The sequence below is a fragment of the Lithobates pipiens genome, unplaced genomic scaffold, assembly GCF_037356315.1.
Source record: "Lithobates pipiens isolate NorthernLeopardFrog02 unplaced genomic scaffold, aLitPip1_a1.2 Scaffold_13, whole genome shotgun sequence".
Taxonomy (NCBI): Eukaryota; Metazoa; Chordata; class Amphibia; order Anura; family Ranidae; genus Lithobates; species Lithobates pipiens.
Genome location: NW_027507718.1, coordinates 403,672,179 through 403,695,787, shown reverse-complemented (window position 1 = coordinate 403,695,787; position 23,609 = coordinate 403,672,179).

The window sequence follows — 23,609 nt, the reverse complement described above, 5'->3', positions numbered from 1 at the left end:
TATGCATAGATCAGTGGGTCCCAGCAGCGAGCACCAGCAACGTGAGTGCCGCCGCTGGCCGGAAGTTTTAAATAGCCAGTAAGGCTATTGCAAAAAGCTGAGAACAGGTGCAATAAGCACCCGACTCAGCTGTGGCCGTTGAGGCAGAGTGTTGCGCCAAGATGGCTACAACCATCTACCTCAGGGTTTCCTGGCAAATGGGGGCGGGGCCGCGTTCTGTGTCACTCCACCACCGGCGTGTGGCCCACCCCTCTGCGCTCCATGTTGGAACATCAGCTCCCATTCCTGCAGCATTCTCCTGTAATGCCGCGTACACACGATTGGAATTCTCGTCAGAAAAAGCTCTGATGGTTCAAACTGTCTTGCCTACACACGGTCACACCAAATTCTGACCGCCAAGAACGTGGTGACGTACAACATGTACAACGGGACTAGAAAAAAGAAGTTCAATACCTAGTAGCCAATAGCTAACATCTAGTAGTTGAATTAGAGCATGCGTGAGTTTTTGCACGTCGGAATTAGAAAGTTTTTCCATTGGGAAAATTGAGAACATGCTATCCAATTCGGCCAGCTAAATTCAGATGGAGCATACACACGGTCGCATTTTCTGATGAAAAGCTCTCATCGGTCTTTTGCTGGCTGAAATTCCGATCGTGTGTACGCGGCATTAGTCTATGGCATGACCCTAAATTCGCCCATGGAATAATTAACAAATGTTCTACCTAGTGAGTTTCCACGGGATACTGCTTGTGTCATTTTACTTAACCTATTTACAATAGAATGAATGTACGCAAGACGAATGCAGCATCTGGCAAACAGACATTGAAACTCACATGTAGTATCAATGAAGATTTGTGTATTAAAATACACTGGCAATTGATGCAATACACAGGTGTTAAAATACATGGGCAATTGTTGCAATACACAAGAAACTGTTACAATATCCAAACAATAAAATACACCAGCAGTTGATACAAAAAAAGCTGTAATGAAATACCCCAAAAATGACAATAGACAAGCAGTAAAATACATGGACTTTGTTGCAAAGTGCAAAGGCAACTCTTTCAACATACAGCTGATACAAAACTCAGACAACAAATGTGCACAGGTGATCCAACACACATTACATTTTTGTATTACAAAGGTGGTAAAACAAATAGTAATCTTTGCTATAAAATACATAGAAAATTGTTGCTGGATATGTACTGGAGGAAAAGATGTCAACCTCTGCTCCTCTTGGTACTTCACATCCTCCACATATTTTTTATATAGATTTTATCAGAGGCCCAGGTTAAAATAATAATTCTCCAGCCCTGGCTAAGGTTTGTGTGTAGTATATCTTATGATAATGGCACCCCTGGCTTTGACCTAGATCAGTGTTGTGTTAAATGGGCTTATTGCAGTCACACTGTAGATGGATGGTATTTGTGAATATGCCTATAGGTGTAGAAAATATTGGAGGTTATTTACTAATAGAAAATCCACTTTGCACTGCAAGTGCACTTAAAAGTGCACTTGGAAGTAAAGTCACTGTAGATCAGAGGGGGACATGCAAGGAAAATAAAAAACAGCATTTGAGCTTGCACATGATTGGATGATAAAATCAGCAGAGCTTCCACTCATTTCAGATCTACCGCTTAGATTTAGAGCAACTGCACTTCCAGGCAGGGGTGGACTGACCATTTGGCTACTCGGGCACTGCCCGAGGGCCCTGGGCTGCTAGGGGGCCCCATCAGGGTTGCCAGCCTCAGTAAAACCAGGGACAGTATGTAAAAATCGGTGTTTTTTTTTACATCTGTCTCTGAAATGTCCCTTACCGACATCCTTTTGGTCTAAAAATCCCGAAATTATAGCTGCCCCACCTCTCCAGTACCTTCTCAGCCAATAGAAACATGTCTGTGTATACTGTGTGATTGTATACTGTGTGTGTATACTGTGTGGCCCCATAATCTTTGATTGCCTGGGGGCCCGATAATCTCCTATTGACTGGGGGGCCCCATGAGTTGTCAGTCCGCCCCTGCTTCCAGGTGCACTTTCAGTGTACTTTCAAGTGCAAAGTGGATTTGCCTTTTGTAAATAACCCCCATTGTGTCTCTAAGGATAGAAATCATTTCATGCATTGTAGTTTTTTCATATGTTTCGATTCCATTTCTTGGCATCATTTTTAAGTACATCAATATTTCCTATTTATGTTTGTTGACAATCTATCAAGCTGAATAAATCATTAATCGTGCATTCAGCCATGTGCGCTCTCCAATGTTAGTATAAACCAATAAATATGTATGTGTGGAGAGACTGATATGTAGGATTAGTTATGCATGTTTTGGATTATGAATCTGAAAATGATTCATGGCTGCAGTCTGCATTATAAATAACGAATACTGACATAGATGGTATCTAATGCCTATGCCAACTAATTTGTGTTTTTTATTGAAGTAACAGAAGAAGATATGACAAACCCTCCTTGTAAAAAATATTCCTTTGCTAAGGAATAAACCTTGTTTTTTTACATTTCCGTGCATTTTTTACCTGTGCCCATGTGCATGTGCATTTTACCATGCCTTTACTTTTTTGATAACTTCCAGAATCTTTGCACACCCTCCTCCTACCCATTACCTGACAGCTGCTTGACCAGGCCCTTAGCGTTCCTTGTCCAACGTACACACGATCGGAAATTCCACCAGCAAAAGTCCAATGAGAGCTTTTGGTTGGAAAATTCAATGGTGTGTATGCTCCATCGGACTTTTGCTGGTGGAATTTTGGCCAGCAAAAGATTGAGAGCAGGTTCTCAATTTTTCCGTCGGAAAAAGTTCCGATCAGAAATTCCGATCGTCTGTACAAATTGCAACGTGCAAAATTCCTACGCATGCTCGGAAACAATTTGAAGTCATAGTGTTGTATGTCACCGCGTTCTTGACGGCCGAAAGTTTAGAGAACTTTTGTGTGACCGTGTGTATGCAAGGCAAGCTTGAGCGGAATTCCGCCAGGAAAAACATCCAAGTTTTTTCTGACGGAAAATCTGCTCATGTGTCAAATAAAACCACACACACACCATGGCGTCCTTCAATGTGTACAGGGCATTATCTGTGTGCTATGTCATATGTGTGACTGGCAAATAATCGGGCACAGAAGCTGAGGAAGGGAACATAATGAAAATGGAAAGCAGCAGCTTCATTTTAACTGTGACCCTACAGCTTATTAAGGTTCTTATTTCTGCTTCCCTGTTTGCTTGGCAGGAATGAAGCCTGTTAGCCTCATGTAAGCTTCAAGTTGAGGACCATCTCCCCATCCTCATGTGAGAGAGCTGGGTGAGTGGCTAAGTACAGTTGTTGTCACGTGGCATTGAGGGGTGTATGTCACCTGCCCCCCCATAACTTAAAGGTCTGCCTGTTTTAATTCAATGCTTGAGGCAGAATGATGAGGTGGGGGAACTAAATAAGTTACTGCAGGGGCTTTCAATAAAAATAACTACAGTAATACCTCGGATTGTGAGTGGTTAACGAGTGTTTCGCAATATGAGCTGTTTAAAAAATCCTGACTTGCTTTTTGGGCGTTGTCTCGCAAAACTAGCAGGACCGAGTTTCTACAGTGTGCAGTACCACATTGAGGTACGGGGGCGCCGGTGACCTTCGGAGCCGCTCGGATGCACTCTGAGCCACTCAGAAACACTCCGTTCCTGAGTGTTTCTGAGACTCTCCGAGTGCATTCGAGCGGTTTCCAAGTGTCTCCGGTGCCCCCCCACCTCTAGCCACATGCAGTGCTGTATACCATAGAAGTCACTGTGGATCGAATTATCTGAGTTTTCATTGACTTCTATGGGGAAACTCGCACATTGATATACAAGTGCTTTGGATTACAAGCATTCTTCTGGAACAAACTATGCTCATAACCCAAGGTTCCACTGTAATTGCTTTGCCCTGCATTGGAAGACCACAGGCTCACTTGGTGCTGCACATAAACAGCTCGATAAAATAAAAGCTGAATTTCACCCATAAAAACCTGTTTTGCCTTCTTGATTCTTTCCTGTCCATAATAAAGAATAGGGTGTTTACTTACAAACAAAAAGGTTTATTACTTTTTTTTGTACTACACCACGGCCTTCCTGCTTTCCGACCTAGGCCAGAATGAGATTACCCCCCACTGCCTTCTGAGATTTTCCATAGTTTAATGCAAGGCTCATGCGTTCAAGATATTGTGTTTGCGCAGATGTATATCAGGTCTCTACGATCTGGCAGAGACCCGTGGCACATCTAAACTAGTGCAGAGCATTTCCACACATGTGCAAACAACCCACAACTAAGGCCGCGTACACACGGGCGGACTGTATGGCCTACTTAGTCCGTCGAAACACATTTCAGCGGACAGTCCGCTCGTGTGTGGGCTTCAGCGGACTTTTTCAGCGTGCAGTCTGGCGTACTAAGTATTTCGGAATTTTCGAAATTCTGTCCGTCATACTTTGGTTTCAGCGGACAATCCGCTCGTCAGTAGGCTAGTTCGACGGACTAAGAATGGCGCATGCTCAGAAAGGGTTTACACGGCGAAAGGTTGCATTGCTGTGTATTGGACTTCCTATTTCTAGTCCCGTTGTACGTGCTGTACATGTCATCGCGCAAGCTTTCGACGGACTGTTTGTGCATCCGTGTGTGGTCAAGTCCGTTCATTCGAAAGTATGACGGACTGTCCGTCGGATTGTATGACGGACTAAGTAGGCCATACAGTCCGCCCGTGTGTACGCGGCTTAAGGATGACTGCCAGAATCCAGCACAGTATGTCTGCACACGGGAGGAAATGCTCTGTGCATGTGCAGATGTGCTGTGAGTCTGTGCCAAGTCCTAGAGACTTGCTACACATCTGCACATGCGCCAGATCATTAGGGATGCGGCACTAATAACAGGTGCGGGGATAACAATATCCACGGGTGAAGTTTCACTGGAAGTTCCCAAATTGCTTGTGATAAACTGACCATTTCTAAAACACTGAGAGGGCATTAATGAGCACCTCAGGAGGTCGGATATACTTAACCACTTCAATACTGAGCACTGTCATCCCCTTCCTGCATAGGCCAATCTTCAGCTTTCAGCGCTGTTGCACTTTGAATGACAATTGTGAGACCATGCAATGCTGTACCCAAACAACATTTTTATCTTTTTTTCAGACAGATAGAGCTTTCTTTTGGAGGTATTTAATCACCACTGGGTTTTAATTTTTTTGCTAAACAAATGAAAAAAGACCAAAAATTTTGAAAAAAAAAGTTTTACTTTGTTTCTGTTATAACATTTTGTAAATAAGTAATTTTTCTCCTTCACTGATGTGCGCTGATGAGGCTGCACTGATGAGGTGGCACTAATATGCAGCATTGATGGGCACTGATAGGCAGTACTGATAGGTGGCACTGATGGGCAGCCTTTATGGGCACTGATAGGCAGCACTGATGTGCCTTGATAGGTGGCACTGATAGATGGCACAGATAGGCAGCACTGATGAGGAGGCACTGACAGGCATCACTGATGGGCACTGAAAGGCAGCACTGATGGGCAATAGTGGGCATCACTGGTGAGCATTGGTGGACATCGATTGTAGGCAATGGTGGGCATCGCTGATGGGGCTGCACTGATGATCATTGCAGTGATTATCAATGCAGATCTCCTCTGTCAGGAAAGCCTCTTATCGTATCTCCTCTACTGATGAGCTGTCAGCGTGAATACAGAAATGCCAATAACTGGCACTTCCCAGTCACACTGTGATTAGCTGTGATTGGACACAGCTGATCACATGGTCCAAGTGACACACTGCACTGCTGATCGCTGTGCACAAGTGGCATGTTCTGAAGAACATCATATAATGTCCAGTCAAAACGGGTAAGCCTCCATCCGACCATCATTTTTCTTTATGCCGCGTACACACGACCAGATTTTTCGAGGGACTAGGTCCGACGGTCTTTCCGACGGACTTTCGGCGGAGTACCAACGGACTTTACAAATGAACACACTTGGCCACACACAATCACACCAAAGTCTGACGGATTGGAACTTGATGAAGTACGACCGAACTAGAATAAGGAAGTTCATAGCCAGTAGCCAATAGCTGCCCTAGCATCGGTTTTTGTCTGTGGGACCAGCATACACACGAACGGATTTCTCGGTCCGGCGGAGTTCCGGTGGGAAAATTTAAAACATGATCTATTTCTAAAGTCCGCCAGATTTTTGGCAAGCAAAGGTCGGATGGAGCCCAAACACGATCGAATTGTCCGACGGACTCGTTCCGTCTGACCTATGCTGTCAAAAAGTCCGGTCGTGTGTACGCGGCATTAGGGATGTGGTTAATATCAATCTTGTCGAACATTTTTCGTTAATCACTTCACACCAGTACATCCCCTGTGGACCAGAGTAGTCTTTACATTTCTGCTATGGGTCTGTTTATTCGGCAATAAATTAAACAATTATTTAATTTAACTATGTAATACCAATGTTGCTTTTTTAGGATACACATTTTACATTTTAGAACATTCACTTTTAAAACATTTTCCACTGCAGAAAAAAAAAACAGTATTTGGCAAATAAAAGGGAAGGGACATTTCAAACTTATAAAGCACACACAATACAATACAGATAGCCAACAAAGTGTGCTGATCATTTTGTAGACCTATCAAGTATAAGATGTATCAGGATGAAAAATGTCTGAGAATGTGAACTTTGGTGCAGGTGGATCTGTAGATTGCAATGGTCTAACAGTAATAGTAGTAGTTTAAGGATATAGATGCAGTTTTTATACAAATTATATAAGTGGTTGACATAGTTTGGCAATGTTTTTGCATTAGTGAGCTATAGAGATAGAAAAGATAAGGAACAAGAAGACAAAAAAGCGTTAGGTTTGGGTATAAAAGAACGAATGGCGGGGAAGGAAAAGGAAAGGGATTTGAAAAAGCCAGTGCCCCCATAACCACAATCGGAGATCCAAGCTTCCCCCAACCACCATCCAGACAGAAAAGTGGGCCAGTGATGAATGAATACTGAGAGTATTCAGGAAGGGTTTTCCAATGGATGTCACATTTCCCAAACCTTAATATGTTTATCTAGAGAGTTGTTAAGAATTGCTGGCGAGATATTAGTTTGACATCCCGGATTCTAGTGTGAAGCTCCGACAAAGAGAGAGGATCAACTCATTTCCATTTAAGGGCAACTAGGCATCTCACTGCTGTAAGAATATGTGTTAACAATCGTAGCTTTATGCATGGGAGTGACATCATCCCAGCTCTGGTCAATCACAGCGCTGGAGCCACGATACCTGGAAGTAACTCCGGGGAGAAATGGCGCCAGCTGGTGCTGTGTATGGGCACTGCAGTGGGGGCTTCGATCTCAGGTGAGTATTACATAATGAGCTAGTATGCTATGCATACTAGCTCATTATGCCTTTGTCTTGCAGGTATTTTTTTTTTCATGTGGGTTTACAACCACTTTAATTGTAGCCGAGTCCAATGAGATCCTTGCCATTGGGTTGTAGTTTTGTCGAGTGTGCCTGTTGTGGTCTTCCATGCCTGCTGCTACATCATGAACATGGAGTACTTTCCATCCTGCATTCTGAACTGCTGATCCACCAGTGTAACCAAGGATTTCCGACAATATTGTGCTACTGCTACTCCTGTACACTTGAAAAAGGTGGGAGTGATAGCTTCTCCATGAATTATCACTAATAACCCTGGTGGCTCATTATTAAAGTGGTTGTAAACCCAGGACATAAAATATGGAAAAAAAACAAATCCTTCTATACAGTGTACGTGCCTCTTTCCAAAGCACTGAGTGTTATTTCTCTCTGCTGCCTGGTTGCCTGTTATCAGATTGAGTAACTTCTGGCAGCTTTTCCCCAAAACAAGAGTTATAAAGGTGAGGGGGAGAGAGCTGCACCACTCAGCCTGTGACTCATATCCACAGCTATGCTTGTTCCCTGTACTGTGTGAAGGGGGTTGTGTCCCTTCCCTCAAACCAGGGCTCAGAGCTGTTGGCTCTGTGAAGACTTCAGATCCACGCCCCCTGCTCCTAGTTCAGGGGTCTCCAAACTTTCTAAACAAAGAGCCAGCTTACTGTTCTTCAGACTATAGGGGGGCCAGAGTGGCCAGTGGAAGCAGAAAATGGCACAGTGTCAGTGGGAGTAAAACAAATTACATAGTGCCTGTAGTGAGTAGGAGGAGGAATAGTGGCTCATCATTAGTATTAGAGGGAAAAATAGTGCCTAATTGTTTAGTGATGTCTCATCATTGGAGTCAGTGGATGGAAAAATGCCCCAATCATTGGTGCAAGTAAGAGGAATTGTTCCCCACTGTTGGTGTCAGTGGAACGGATGGTGTCTCCTTGTTGGTGTCAGTGGGAGGAATAGTGGCCCGAGGGCTGGATAAAGGCAAGCAAAGGGCCGCATCCGACCCAGGGCCCGCAGTTTGAAGACCACTGTCCTAGATAAAAGAAGAAATCCTTTCTTCTTTGTGTTTTCAGAATGATCTATAGAAGGAATGCTTGCAGAAACACAGCTCTCTTATAGCATGGAACAGGAACAAGGAGCATACAGGAATATGCTTAGATACAAAAGGTACATCCTGTGACCACATTACCAGAGAAAATACACACTATAACACGGCAGTGCCACCTGCTGGATAGATAGGTAAAATGCATACACTATAAATAGTTCACAGTACTTTACATTACATGTTGTTGTCCTTCCAACACCCCTTCTCAACAGCATGTTTGTCAAATTACATTCAGCTTCTTCTGGAAATAACTAAGACGTTCCTTAAAAAAAGGCTTGGTGAGTGCATCAGCATTCATCTCCTCTCATGAGCAGTATTGAATATCAATAATACCTTGCTCTTGATTGCCCACAGTAGGTGATACTTGACATCAATGTATTTGGTCCTAGGATTGACCCTGTCTGTGTAAGCTTTATACATCCCTGGTTGTCTTCAAAAATGGGAATTGGTTTATCCCAATGTCCATCCACAAAAAGTCTTCACAGGTTGTTGGTTCAAGTATGCTGTGTGCTCACTCTGATGTGCCCTTTGCTAGGTTTTGATCCATGCCACATTTCGAATGGAGTACTTTCAATGGCTCTTAAGGGTAGTCTGTTCTGTAGATAGGTTGCAGTCGTGACTGCTTCTCCCCAGTACTTATGAGGTAGGTTGGCATCCAACAACATGCACCTGGCTATTTCTATAAGAGTGTGATTTTTTTCCTTTCTGCTACGCCGTTTTGTTCAGGAGTGTATGGTGTGGTTGTCTGGTGTACTATTTCTTGTCTTTTCAGGTATGAGGCTACTTCTTTGCTTATGTATTTTCCCCCCATTGTCAGTGCGTATTATTCCTGGTCTCCGTTGGAATTTGTTGCTAGACATGGCAATGAACTCTTGAAGTTTCTCTGATGTTTAATATCCTTGTGTTTCATCAGATAAGTAGTTGTGTACCTGGAATAATCATCAATAAAGGTCAGTAGATATCTGTTCCACCTGACGTGAAAGTTTTCATTGGACGTCACTGTGTATGAGCTGCAGGGGTTGGGCTGTTTTTCGTTGAGATGCCTATAGAAGGGGAGCACGTGTGGCTTTTGCTTTGATACAGCATTTCATGAACACTTTGCAAGGAATTATTGTCAAATCTTCTGACAAGCCTCTTTTTATATTGTCCTGTATAGCTTCTGGACTTCTGTGCCCCAGCTGCCTGTGCCATAAGTGAATACATTTGCTGTGTTGGTCATTAGAGACTATATTGGCTTGCTGGTCTGTGGTGATGAGCCTGTATAGGTGATAATCCAATTTTCCTTTTGGGAGGAATCGCTTATTGTGAATTGTACATTCATCAACCTGGAATTTAACTGTGAGACTGTTGTTTGCAAGACTTTTTACTGATAGAAGGCTGCATTCTAATTCGGGAACATACAGCACTTTCTTTACAAGGATAATGCCCTGGCCTTTACCTTCTGCAGTGATGCTTTTCCCATTTGCTAGGAAAACTTTGTCTTTTGCACTGTAAGCAATGTTTGTGAAGAAGGTCTCATTGCTAGTCATGTGACTTGTCGCTCCAGAGTCTATGCACCAGTCGTGTGGCTTGCCGCTCTGAGTCACTTTAAAGTTTCCTTTGTGATTGCTTTGCCTCTTTCTTTTGTGGATAGCTCTAGCTTTCAGTGCTCGGCTTTCCAGGTAGAACAGTCCTTTTTTATGTGACCGGTCCTTTTACAGTTAAAACAGGCTCTGATTCTTTGTTGTGTTTTGTGCCTTTGTACATCTTAAGAGCTTTGTCATTATGGTGCGGTGCGTATTTTCTTTCCTTCTGTCATATTCATCAATTCATTTCCCTTTGACATATTCCAGTGTCAGCTCCTGCTCAGGTCTGGTTTCTAAAGCATTAATAAGAGCAGTATATGTCTCTGGAAGGCTGCAGAGGAGCAGGGCAACAGTATGGTTATCTTTGTCCTCTCCAATGGCACGTAGCTGCTCTATGATCTTTAGTATAGCTTTCACATGGTCACACATTTTCTGGCCTCCTTCAAGTCTCATCTTGTATAACTTTCATAGCAAAAACAGTTGGCTGTTTAGACTTGAACCCTCTTGCAGCTTTTGTAATGTAGTCCACATACCTATGGCTGTTTTCTCTGTTCTTATGTGGATAAGCTGGTCATCTTTCACTAGTAAGCTTATAATAGCTTTTGCCTGCCTATCCTTCCTGTCCCAGTCCTCAGTCTCTCTGTCTATGGGACCGTCTGTATTTAGCACTTGCCACAAATCATCCTTGGTGAGAAACACTTCCAGTTTAAACTTCCATAGCTGGTAATTGGCATTGTTCAGCTTCACATCTGAACTGCTTGCTATCTTTCAGTAGCTTGTATACAGTACTCACTGAGCTTTAGAGTTATCCTCCTTCCAGTGCCTGGGTGCTGCTGAGTGCTTGGGTCCATAAACTATTTTCAGAGTATTGAAATCGTGCACTAGAAGCTTCTTGGATACAGCAAACAGCTTTACTTTTATGGAGAACGGCAGAACATATCTTACAGCATGGAACAGGAACAAGGAGCATACAAGAACATGCTTAGATACAGAAGGTACATCCTGTGACTATATTACCACAGAAAATACACACTATAACACTGCAGTGCCACCTGCTGGATAGATAGGTATAATGCATACACTATACTGTATATTGTTCACAGTACTTTACATTGCGTGTTGTTCTTCCAACAAAGATATGGTCCAGGGGTGGTCAATACAGCTGATGCTAGCTGGGTTATTTGTAGGATTGCAGTGTTTTGCAACTATTTGGAACTAAATAATATGAACATGCCTTTTAATTTTCCGGGGTGGGTGTGCAATGAACTACCATGGTACAGTGAGGTACACTAACATATAAAGGGACCCATAAAATTCCACTTGTTTAAAACAACAAAACGTTTAAAGAATAAAAATGCATTTGTCAAAAAAAAAAAGTTTCACCTTAAAAAAAGGAATATCATTGTTTCTCTTCTTGTTCGTTGTTCAGAATATGAAGCGATAAAAAAACCTTGTACCTGGTCCCTGTGGAGAAGTAAGCCAGAAAATAATTTATTTCTGATGTTACATTAGATTTTCTTGAAACTTCTATTTCCTCTACTATTTGTATGAGGAGAGCCAGAAAATTGTCCAGACATGTGGATTGCCAGCAGGAGGTAGGTAAGAGGCTTTGTGCGGGAACGGATAAGGAAAGGGTAGCAGTTTGGCCACCTGAGACACAGTTGTTATTGTAGTCTGCAAACAACAGGATGTCTTTGTACAAGGAAGAGCTTTCAGAACAGTGGACCAAAGAGGCTTTTAAACTTACTGATCTGTCAATAGAGACTGATGAGTTGAAATGACTGATAGTGTTTAATAATACACACTAGCAACTTACTTAAACAGCAACCCACTCATGTCAGAACTCAGCAGAATGAATCAGCAGACTATTCATACAGTCTAATGGGCATTGAGAGAAAGTTTCAAAAATAACACATTCCAATAAACTTTTGGTTGTATGTCTGATAAAATGCAATATATACTATAATGTATGATGTGGAAGTTTTGTAGTGCATTTCTACAAGTTGAAAGTGTATCCATAGCCAATTTTTGGTTTCAGATAGAGGAGGGAAAGGTTAAAGTGATTGTAAAGCTCAAGGTTAGCTGTGGAGGCCCAACGTCAACATCCCAAGAATTCAAAACTGTTCCACCCAAGGTAACCATACCCGGTCGAACTTCTGCGGGCACCCTCTAACCAGATAAGTCAGCTTGTATAGGGGGAGGACAGCATTAACCGCAGCATCCCACAATGCCACCGTAGGGGGCGAGGACGATATCCAATGCCGGAGAATCTCCCGTAAAACACCAGGAGGGAAAGCAACAGCTTACTATACCGTGGACGCTGTTCATCCCCCTGAATCCCCAGGAGGGCGAACTCAGGCGTCATAGGAACTGTCAGTTGCAGGCGATTGTTTATACAATCGAAAACGTCCCTCCAGAACTGAGCAATTCGGGGGCAATCCCAAACCATGTGTAGAAAAGTGCCTTCAGGGTAATGACACCTGGGGCATTCCGGGGACTGATGAGGATAAATTCTGTGCAGCCTCTGCGGCGTAAAGTACACGCGGTGTAAAAATTTTGTGTGTATCAGCCGGTCCCTAGAGGAGATCAGCGCCCGGGACCCATCCTCAAAACACTTTCCATTATCTACTTAAAGTATATCTAATGCTTTGAATATAGGTGAGAATGGTTAAACCCTTGTCAGTTATTTTATTTTTTTGGCTGTCTGAGGCCTATTGGGAGAAATACTTTCACTTCCTATCACAAAGAAACAAAGTGCGTAAATGAGGGGAAATCACTGCAAGGGAAGGAAAATCCCCTCTTAGAGAGAAGATTTTGGATATAGTTTTTGGATATGAAGACATTTCCTCAAGTTGTACTGCTGGAGCACCGGTGGATGCAAGACAATGTACAATGAGAGTCTTGATAAGAGAATGTGCACCCACCATTTCAGATGTCAAAAAAAGACCTGAGGTAACTATACTACTGTGAAAACTTAGAGCGGAGGAACCACTATTTCTGGGTCCTAATTTGACACCAGTAACAAACAAATGGCCCCTGCCCCACCTATAACTGGCCTTCACAGCAAGGAGCACATGAAAGGGAAAACGCATAGAAGACAAAAACAGAACATCCCATAGCTCAACTCACCAACCAGTCTGCTGACCAACTAGATTAACCTGTCCAACAGTCTGCGTTAAAAACAGGGGTTTAGTTAGCACGCATTTGCAAACGCATGCGTAAGCTGCAAGGCCTCTTCACTGAATTTATAAGCGTCTCCACAGAGGGAGACACATGCATTCAATGTATAGATGAGGGGCAGGTGAGCTATGGAATGTTCTGTTTTTGTCTTCTATGCCAGTGGTCATCAACCCTGTCCTCAGGGCCCACTAACAGGCCAGGTTTTATGTATTACCTTGGGGAGATGGAGACTAGAACACTGCAATCACTGAGCAGCAAATAATATCACCTGTGATGTATTTCAGTTATCTTGCAAACCTGGCCTGTTAGTGGGCCCTGAGGACAGGGTTGATGACCACTGTTCTATGCATTTGCCCTTCCATGTGCTTCTTGCTGTGAAGGCCAGTTATAGGTGGGGGCAGGGGCCATTTGTTTGTTACTGGTGTAAATATGGTCCAGGGACACACTGGGCACCTTTGCTGCCACTGTGCTACTACTGGGTGTTCCTGTTCCTTTAAGGGGGATTGAGCTGCCTCCAGGCCCATCTACCCCTCATCTATCCACTTAATGTATGTACTCCCACTGTGGAGATGCTCATAAATTCAGTAGCGTTTAGGATTGCAAGCATACACAGGGTGCCGTGAAGAAGCCTTGCAGCTTACGCATGCATTTGCAAATGCGTGCTAACTAAACCCCTGTTTTTAATGCAGACTGTTGGACAGGTTAATGTGGTTGGCCAGCAGACTGGTTGGTGAGTTGAGCTATGGAATGTTCTGTTTTTGTCTTCCTAATTTGACAGTCCACACTAGGCTTTGCCCTCCGGAGAGAGAAGCGGAACACAAGCCACCCTCGAGGGACTAGCCGACTTGTACATGCTGATTACACCTAGAGCCAGGGCAGGCTCGTGAACATGTGAGTGTAACTGCTTTTCCTGCTGCTGCTGTTTTTTTATTACATTTATTAAAATACTACAATATGAGACTTTTATCCATGTCTCCTGTGGAGTCATTTTTTACCTCCTAATTCCATCTTGAGCAGCCATTGGAGTGGAATTGTGCTGTCAGTGGAATCAATCTGGTATTCCAAAAGCACTTGAAATGGATATTTTATAGATAGGCAACTCCTATCCTCATATTGATTAGTAGTTCCAAATTAACATATAACCACCAATCAATACAGTTCGATTAAGGGGAGTAAAATAGGTAACCTTTGTCCCGAAAATGCCTTACCGATCAAGGAAGTCTGATAACTCAAATGTAAGCAAAAAGCTTACCTCAGCCGGCTGATTATCAGAAATTCCCGGATTGTCTCAAGCTCCTCGTTTCGGATACTCAGGGTCACCTGGTAACCCCTGCTGGCCAAGCTCGCCACCTGAAATGGATATTTTATAGATAGGCAACTCCTATCCTCATATTGATTAGTGGTTCCAAATTAACATATAACCACCAATCAATATGAGGATAGGAGTTGCCTATCTATAAAATATCCATTTCAGGTGGCGAGCCAGCCAGGAGGGGATACTCAGGGTCACCTGGTAACCTATACCCTCTTGCCTCTAAAACAAATAGTACAGCAAATCTGCAGATTTACAAGAAAAGTCTCCACTTATCTACGTGAAGAGAAGAGACAAGGAGGGTCTCTTAATGAGTGTTTTGTCTATTGTCATAAACCCCTTCTATCCATGTAGATTAGTGGAGACTTTTCTTGTAAATCTGCAGATTTGCTGTACTATTTGTTTTAGAGGCAAGGGGGTATAGGCACAAGTAGAGAAGACTGGCCAGTCATTATGGGCATTAAATTAAGTAAGGGAATGAAGGGAGAGAGGCCTTCAGAAAATGCCCAGCGCAAGATGAGCGCTAGAGAATATATGAACCGAAGGTACAGTTCCGCCTATACTAAGCCCCTAGATAAATGGGTACAAGAGGAGGGTTTCTTAACCACTTCAGATCCGCGCTATTGCCAAATGACGGCATTAGCGCGGACCTACATTTTCAGGACTACGTCTATTGACGTCGTCCTGGTTACGAGCGGCCTGCGCGCCCCCTGAGGGGCGCGCGCGGCGCGCTCTGTGATCGGCGAGTCCGTGAGACTCGCCTGATCACCGATCCGTGTAAGGGGTCGATCCCGACCCCTTATCACGTGATCAGCTGTCAGCCAATGACAGCTGATCATGTGATAGAACGGAGCCGGTAATCGGCTATTATTCCTCCTCGCGCTGACAGCGCGAGGAGAGAAAAAAAAAGCCGATCACCGGCGGCCGTGATCGGGACATCAGTCCCGATCACGGCCATCAATACAAGGGACCACCTGCCACCTGCCTGTGCCCACCTGCCTCCCGCAGTGCCATCCTGAAGTAAAATAAAAGAAAAAGTAAGTGCCCCCCGTCAGTGCCCCCTGTCAGTGCCCATAGTGCCCACAGTGCCACCCACAGTGCCACCCACAGTGCCACCCCACAGTGCCACCCACAGTGCCACCCAATCTGCCTCAAAGGTGCTGCACCCCAGTGCCGCCCATCAGTGCCCAGCAGTGCCGCCCATCAGTGCCCAGCAGTGCCGCCCATCAGTGCCCAGCAGTGCCACCTATCAGAGCCACCTATCAGTGCCACCTATCAGTGCCCATCAGTCCCATCTATCTGTGGTACCTATCAGTGCCCATCCGTGCCACCCATCCGTGCCACTTATCCGTGCCACCCATCCGTGCCATCTTATCTGTGCCCATCTTTGCCCATCAGTGCCGCCTTATCTGTGCCCATCGGTGCCGCCTTATCTGTGCCTATTAGTGCCGCCTTAACTATGCCTATCAGTGCCCACCAGTGCAGCCCATCAGTGCCCACCAATGCAGCCCATCAGTGCCCACCAATGCAGCCCATCAGTGCCCACCAATGCAGCCTATCAGTGCCGCCTAATCAGCGCACTTCAATGAAGGAGAAAAATGACCCGTTTGCAAAATTTTATAACAAACTATTAAAACATGATTTTTTTTTTTTTTTTTTTTGCATCTTTTTTTGTTTGTTTAGCAAAAAATAAAACTCCGAGCTGTAACTAAATACCACCAAAAGAAAGCTCTATTTGTGGGAAAAAAATGATAAAAATTTCATTTGGGTACAGTGTTGTATGCCCGCGCAATTGTCACTCAAAGTGCATCAGCGCTGAAAGCTGAAAATTGGTCTGGGACTGAGGGGGGTTTAAGTGCCCAGTAAGCAAGTGGTTAATGAGTGTTTTGTCTATTGTCATAAACCCCTTCTATCCACGTAGATAAATGGAGACTTTTCTTGTAAATCTGCAGAGTTGCTGTACTATTTGTTTTAGAGGCAAGAGGGTATAGGCACAAGTAGAGAAGACTGGCCAGTCATTATGGGCATTAAATTAAGTAAGGGAATGAAGGGAGAGAGGCCTTCAGAAAATGCCCAGCGCAAGATGAGCGCTAGAGAATATATGAACCGAAGGTACGGTTCCGCCTATACTGAGCCCCTAGATAAATGGGTAGAATGGACAAAGGGAACAGCTAAACCTTTAAAATCTGAAGGGACTTTTGATTTACAAGTATGGCAAACTTATCTGCACGATTATGGCCCACTACTGTGCAGTGAAGGAACGTGGAGAATAGCTTGCACATGGGAGACAGAAGCTAAAGTAGCAAATCAAACTGGATTGATGGAGATGTTTAATAAAAGTACTGCACAAATTTACTACGTTTGGCCAGAAGACTCTATAGAGGAGGACCCCCACCTTATGTGGCTGCCAGTTTGGCTTTAAGGGGGACACGCACAAAAGCAAAATAATTAGATTACATGGAACACACAAAAGATGAGCTGGGCAATATAGTAGAGAGCAGAGGTTTAACAACCCCATATCAACCTACAAAGAGGGATTTGGCTTATATCCTAGAAACAGATAATTGGCATAAATCCAAAGGCACATATGCAAAACTAGATCTCTTTGAACTTAAGGCTTTGGCCAGAGAAAGAGAGATAGAGTCTGAACTTCCGGATAAAAACATAATTTCCACATTATGGCAGCAAGATGAAGAGAGAAAGAAAGGAGATGCCACCCCTTCTGCCCCGGTCACAGAGCAATCTGTTGCAGTTTATCCTGTCAGAACCCAATTCGTTTTTGAAGGTAATGCTGTTGACAGTAATTCTCAAATTAAATGGCATGTACCTTTTAGTCCCCAAGATATGAGATCCATATTAGAGGGATTGGGAGACCCTAGAAAGAATCCAATTGGGTTTGCAAACAAACTTAGCGCTGCACATGAAGCATATGAGGCTTCTGCTACTGACATTCATCAGCTTCTTATTAAAGCAGTGGGAAGCAACATGTCTGGCTATATACTTAAAGAATGTGGTGTAGATGTCAAAAATCTAGGTAAGATGGTTAGTGAAAGGGAGGTTTGTGAAAAATTTAAGGAAAAATTGCCCCAAATATATGGACAACCCAGACATGCTGAATTAATGAATGCTAAGCAAGGGCTTATTGGAGGAGGTTAAATGATATGGCTGAGGAAGCAGGCATTAAAATAGAGGAAGATAAGGTGGGAGAAACTGCAAGTCCATCTACTGAACTGGTGAAACAAAGGTTTCTTGATGGTTTAATACCCCAGTTTAAAGAAAAGTTGTTCACAGCAAGGCCTGAGGCAGGCAATATGTCTATTCGAGACGTCCTGCCTATCCTGTTATCCATAGAAAACAGGATTAACCAAAAAGACAGAAAACCCAAGGTTATGTACGTGATGAAGCAGAGAGGAAGAGGCAAAGCCAATTTCAAAAATTGTGGCAATTGGGGACCAATTAAATGCCACAATTGTGATGGGGAAGGTCACATAGCCAAATTCTGCCATCTTCCTGACCGTAGACTGGACAAGAGCTTAGAGGCACCTCATGCTGATCCCAGTTCTCTGCCAAAAGCAGTGGATCAATCATAGGAAAATGGCATGCCAGTATCAATCATGTTAAATAGGGGAGATAATGGTCCCGAGGCCAGAGTAAAAGTATTTTTACAAGAACTCCCCTATCCTGGAGGAGAAACAGAATTAACCTGTTTAACCACTTGCTTACTGGGCACTTAAACCCCCCTCAGTCCCAGACCAATTTTCAGCTTTCAGTGCTCTCACATTTTGAATGACAATTACTCAGTCATGCAACACTGTAACCAAATGATTTTTTTGTCCTTTTCTTCATACCAATAGAGCTTTCTTTTGGTGGTATTTGATCACCTCTCGGTTTTTTATTTTCTGCGCTATAAATGAAAAAAAAACGAAAATTTTGAAAAAAAATGAATTTTTCTTCGATTCTGTGATAAAATTTTGCAAATTAGCAATTTTTCTTCATAAATTTTGGCCACAATTTATACTACTCGACATCTTTGGTAAAAATAACCCAAATTATTGCATATTATTTTATCTGTGTGAAATTTATAGAGTCTACAAGCTATGGTGCAAATCATAAAGATTTGCAAAAAAAGATAACATCTGATGTACTAAGGCCTATCTCCATTCTTGAGACCCTAACAAGCCAGGAAAGTACAAATGCCCCCCAAATGACCCCTTTTTGGAAAGTAGACATTCCAATGTATTTAGTAAGAGGCATGGTGAGTTATTTTAAGTTGTCATTTTTTCCCACAATTCTTTGCAAAATTAAGATTTTTTTTTTAACAAAATTTTCATTGTAATAGCTTATTTCTCCCACACGGAATGTGCATACCACAAATAACACCCCAAAATACATACTCCTACTCCTCCTAAGTATAACGATACCACATGTGTGAGACTTTTACACAGCCTGACCACATACAGAGGCCTAATTTTGAAGTAGCACCTTCAGGCATTCTAGGAGCATAAATTACACATTTTATTTCTCAACCACCTATTACAGTTTTGAAGGACCTGGAACACCAGGGCAATGGAAACGTCCATAAAATGACCCCATTTTGGAAAGCTAACACCCCAACGTATAATCTATGAGGCATAATGAGTCTTTTCAATGGTTATTTTTTTTCCAGAAGTTTTCGGAAAATGTGGAAAAAAATGAAAACGCATTTTTTTTTTACACAAAGTTGTCAGTTTATAAGATATTTCCAACACATTGCATTTACATAGCAAAAATGGCACCCCAAAATACATTCTCCTACTCCTCCTGAGTATAACGATACCACATGTGTGAGACTTTTACACAGCCTGACCACATACAGAGGCCTAATTTTGAAGTAGCACCTTCAGGCATTCTAGGAGCATAAATTACACATTTCATTTGTTTAGGTGGCACAGATGGGCGCTTTTGAGGTGGCACAGATGGACGCTTTTGAGGTGGCACAGATGGGTGCTTTTGAGCTGGCACAGATGGGCGCTGTTGAGGCGGCACAAATGGGCACTGATGGGTTGGCACAGATGTGCACTGATTTATTGCACAGATGTGCAGATTTATTGCACAGATGTGCACTGATGAGACAGAAGATGTGCACAGATGGGCACTGCTGAGGCGGCACAGATGGGCACTGCTGAGTCGGCACAGATGGGCACTGGTGAGTCGGCACAGATGGGCACTGATGGGTCGGCACAGATGTGCACTGATTTATTGCACAGATGTGCAGATTTATTGCACAGATGTGCACTGATGAGGCAGCAGATGGGCACAGATGGGCACTGCTGAGGCGGCACAGATGGGCACTGCTGAGGTGGCACAGATGGGCACTGAGGCGGCACAGATGGGCACTGCTGAGGCGGCACAGATGGGCACTGCTGAGGTGGCACAGATGGGCACCGATTGGTACAGATGGGCACCGATTGGCACTGGCGGGCACTGGCAGGCACTGGCGGTGCACAAATGGGCACTGGCGGGCACTGGCGGTGCACAGATGGGCACTGACGTTGCACAGATGGTGCACAGATGGCACAGGTAGGCACAGGTGGGCCCAGGTGGCCACAGGTGGGCACAGGTGGGCACTGGCGGGGTAGAGATGGGCACTGGCAGGGTAGAGATGGGCACTGGCGGGCACAGATGGCACAAAAAACATTTTTTTTTTAACTCACGGAATCTCTCTCCTCACACGCTATCTCTGTGTGAGGAGACAGATTCGGCAATGGGTGATGATCTCATTTGTTTACATTTGAGATCATCACCCATTGGAGGCGGCGATCGCGCTGTAAACGGCCGCTGTGATTGGCCGTTTACAGCGATCTGTGATTGGCTGTGTCCAGGGGACACGGCCAACACAGATTTTCCCCGATGCACGCTCCCGGGAGCGCGCGGGGAGCCATTAAAGGGGACAACATCAATAGACGTAGTCCCGGCATTCGAGATCCGCACTGTAGCCGTCATTTGACTATAGCGCGGATCTCAAGTGGTTAATAGATACTGGTGCAAGCCGAAGAGGACTTACCTCCAGGATTATTATCTACAAATGTTATCTCTGGTGTTGGCCTGATTTGGTTGAGTCCAAGCCACTTAAACTCAGGCTAGGAAAGCAAACAGAAATTGTCACTAAAGTGTTCGTTTCAGACACAGTTCCTACCAATCATTTCGGAGCTGACATTTTGAATCAAATTTTAGCAAACATAGACAGGAGTCCAAGTGGTCAGTAGTCTGTCAGGAGATGTTTTTAATACTGCGTGTGGAGTATTTTTAATCCAAGACTCCACTCCGCCATTTCCACCAGAATTGAAAGTGATTCCTGCTGAATTATGGGCCACCAGCAAATATGATGTAGGTCTGCTGGATTGCACCCCAGTCATGATAAAAAGTAAACCAGGAGCCCATCTCCCACAGATTAAACAATACCCACTGAGTATTGCTCAGATTGAGGGGATAAAGGATTAAATCACTCAACTGAAAGCAGCAGGGGTTGTTGTACCAATTAAGTCCCAAGTCAATACACCCCTGTTCCCAATTGCAAAGAAGCCAGACAAGAAGGGTGGGCAGGTGACATACCGCATGGTGCATGATGTGAGAGCAATTAACAATATAATTGAGGCAGATACCCAGATCGTGCCCAATCCCCACACTTTACAAAGTGTAATACCTGCCTCCAGCACCTGCTTTACAGTGATTGATCTTGCAAATGCTTTCTTTTCGGTGCCCCTGCACCCAGATTGCTGGCACCTTTTTTCATTTACCAATGATGCCCAAAAATTTGCATGGACAAGACTGCCCCAAGGCTGTGTGAGTAGCCCCTCTGAATATAATACTGCGTTAAAGCAAGTATTGGACCAATGGTCCCCCTCACACCCAAACACAGTCTTGCTTCAGTACATAGATGATTTGCTTATTTGTTCTGATACAAAAGACATTTGTAGCAAAGAAACAGTAAGCCTTCTCATGTTTCTCTATAACAATAACAACAAAATTAGCAAAGATAAGCTACAATACTGCCAAGAGAAAGTGATCTTCCTGGGTCACTGCATTTTACATGGAATCCATCACCTAACCCCAGATAGTGTTAAAACTCTACAAAAATGTGAAAAGCCAAGAAATGTATGGCAACTACGTGCCTTCCTGGAGTTAGTGGGATATTGTAGGGATTGGATTCCAAATGCAGAACTTATGGCTCCTCTACATGAGGCTACCACTAGAAACCCTTTCAAACTCACATGGGACAATGAATTTCAGATGAAGGAGCTTATTAAAATTTTGTCTGAAGCTCCTGCCATTGGACTTCCTGACTATACTAAGACTTTCTCGTTGTTCTGTTATGAAGTCAATGGATTTGCTGCAAGTGTACTCACCCAGCTACCTGGAGACAAACAGAGGCCTGTGATGTATGTATCAGCCTCATTAGACCTTGTCATCAAAGGCTCCCCCAGTTGTATGCAAGCCATAGCAGCCTGCATTTTGCTGCTAGACAAAGTAACTAAGTTTGTACTAGATTCTACTCTGATCCTGTATGTGCCAAATGCAGTACAGGAAATCATGAATCAAGTAAATACCAGACATGTGTCTGCTAGTAGATTTGACAAGTACCAGTCTGCTCTTTTTGCTTCATCGAATTTAACAATCAAATGGTGTGTTACTTTAAATCCGGCTACTCTTCTTCCTATAACTGATGAGGAAGATGCAACAAATGGTACTGATGTAGAATCAGTGAGTTTTTCTCATGATTATATGGCTCTGATGGAGGTAGAAAGGGCCTCTGTCACACCAGCAAAAGATGAGCCTTTATCAGATTGTGACACACACTTATTTGTAGATGGTTCCAGATTTTACACCGATGATGGTCAGCCACACACAGGTTTTGCTGTAACCACTACAGACACCATTTTACATCAGGAAGCATTGACACCCCAGATGTCAGCACAGGAAGCGGAGTTGTGTGCTGTAGTCAAAGCATCTCCTAGAGAATCAAAGGGGAAACATTTACACTGACAGCAGATATGCGTTTGGAATCACTCACGATTTTGGGTCTATTTGAAAAGCACGGAATTTCCTGACTAGTGCAGGGAAGCCAGTGAGACATGCAAATCTCATAGAGTGGCTATTTGAGGCCTTTCAGAAACCAGCAGAAGTTGCCATCTTGAAGGTAAAAGGGCATGCAAGGGGAAATGACATGACAGCCAGAGGAAATGTTTTAGCGGAACCAAGCGGCAAAGGTTGCTGCCCTTATGACATTTGGAGTCACAACCACTGTAGGGGTTGCCCAGGTAGTGGGGACAGATTCCCCTCATCAAGAGCAGTGGGATGTATAAACTCTAATTCAGTTGCAGAACCAGGCACCTGATGAAGAGAAGGATAAGTGGATCAAATGTAATTCTACCCAAAATCAGCAGGGCCTGTGGAGCGCTGACAACAGGTGGTGTCTACTCAGGAGTTTGTAACCAGTTTTAGCACAACTGGCACATGGCGTCAGTCATCTTGCTAAGGGCGCGATGGTGGCACATACTGACTGCTATTGGATAGCACCTGGATTTAGTGCATTTGCAGCCAGGTTTTGTGCTTCATGTCTCACTTGTGCTCTTTACAAGGGAGGCCTGTCCATGTTCCCCAAAAGCATTCTCCTAAGCCAGATTTCCCTTTCCAAAGAATTCAAATAGACTACATTCAGATGCCCAGAATAGGCACCTATGAGTTCGCTTTAGTTTGTATTGACATGTTCTCAAGCTGGCCAGAGTGCTGGCCGGTAGCTAAAGCAAATTCAAAAACAAGAGCAAAGAAAATTTTGAATGAAATAGTTTGTAGATATGGAGTTCCTGAAACTATTGAGAGTGACAGAGGAACCCATTTTACTGGGGAAGTAATGAAAGAGGTACATGGAAGCCCTTCACATACAGCAAGCTTTCCATACACCTTATCATCCACAAAGTAGTAGTAAAGTTGAGAGACTTAATAGAATTTTGAAAAAAAGATGTGCAAAAATTAAAACAGATACAGGAAAAGGATGGGT